Source organism: Octopus bimaculoides, chromosome 10, assembly GCF_001194135.2.
Source record: "Octopus bimaculoides isolate UCB-OBI-ISO-001 chromosome 10, ASM119413v2, whole genome shotgun sequence".
Taxonomy (NCBI): Eukaryota; Metazoa; Mollusca; class Cephalopoda; order Octopoda; family Octopodidae; genus Octopus; species Octopus bimaculoides.
Genome location: NC_068990.1, coordinates 19,973,684 through 19,975,371, shown reverse-complemented (window position 1 = coordinate 19,975,371; position 1,688 = coordinate 19,973,684).

The window sequence follows — 1,688 nt, the reverse complement described above, 5'->3', positions numbered from 1 at the left end:
TATATATATATATATATATATGCATAGATACATACATGTATATACATGTATATGTAGTGGATTAGATTTGTTGTTGTGGTGTCCGGTGAATGCTGCTTTCATCGATACTGGGTTTGATATAAAAGGATTTATAATAAGTAAAAGCAAAGTGGACAAGTTTATTACATCAAATTACTGTTAGTTTATGACCAACCAGCTTATCTATCAAAACAAAAAATCTAATACTGGAAACTTTCTATCTGTCAACTAAAACTTATCGTATATTTATTAATCCAAAACAGATGCCCGTCATTTATGATCACCAGCGTAGCAATGGTTTGATCGTGGTACTAGAATTGTCAATCAATTAGAGTAGAAATGATTTATTATCCTGCAGCTATATTTATTTTAATTGTCACGTAGAAATGGTTGTGGTGGTGCTTAAGAACGATTGCCAATAGAAGGATTGCTAATAAAATTAAGGCACTAATTCTCTCACAACGAAAAGACTGGATATATTAATGTACATCAAGATTAAGGCGGCGAGCTGGCAGAACCGTTAGCACGCTGAGAAAAATGCTTAGAGGTATTTCGTCTGCCGTTACGTTGTGAGTTCAAATACCACCAAGGTCGACTTTGCGTTTCATCCTTTCGGGGTCGATAAATTAAGTACATGTTACACACTGGGGTCGATATAATCGACTTAATCCGTTTGTCTGTCCGTGTTTGTCCGCTCTGTGTGCAGCCCCTTGTGTGCAGTAAAGATAGAAGTTGGAGAAAGACCGAGTTTACATACTCTCAGCTTGAAAAACTGGCTGCAACTGATAATGGACGCAGAATAACATGGCCTTCTAACGTGAAACCGAAGTTATAGGAAAGGACGTACAGAAAGGAGAAGGAGAAGGGTGCTGGAGTGAGTAGAGGTAAGTAAATACGGGAATGCTGCAGAGAGCCTGGAATGAGGATTAAAAAATGGTAAAATGAATTAAGAGGAGGTGAAAGGATGAATCGAAAAACGTTCATTCATACTTGTCAGAGATATAGTGCCAAGATGAAGTTTGAGACGTTGCTCTTTTCGTTTCCTAGAGAAGTGGGGATCCGTGATGCAAGGCCATGCCACACACTGATAAATATGCAATAGAATGATTCGCAGTGTTGAAGTGGGTGACGATAGATATCTAGATAGATAGTAAGATGTATATAAAGTTCAAATGTGTTGAAAAGAAAACAAAGAAGATAGAGACAGGTAAGGGAACAACAAGAATGGGTATTAGTTTCACATTCGAGAGAAATTGCAAAGTTTTTAATGTTTCGAGCCTACGCTCTTCGACAGAAAGGAATGAGAGGAAAAGGTGGAGTGAGAGGGAAAAAATCAGGCAGTGAAAAAGATGTGTCAAGATTAATGGTCCCACATGTTGAAAAGACAGGATGGAAGAAGCTAGTGATAGGAGAGATAACAGTGAACCGATTAAACGTGTACGAATAAGGAAGTACGTGCGTAATGTGGAGTGATTGGCACTCTGTGTATGTACATGTATGAAAATGTGTACGTATTTGATAAACTGTCTGCGTATATGAAGTTGATGTGTATGTCATGATCGGTGTTTGTGAATGTGTGTAGGGGTGGGTTTACAATGAAGAGAGGTGACGGATTCAGGCCATCAGGAGCAGAAAAATGAAGGCAGCAGATCAACTCCTATACATTTCTG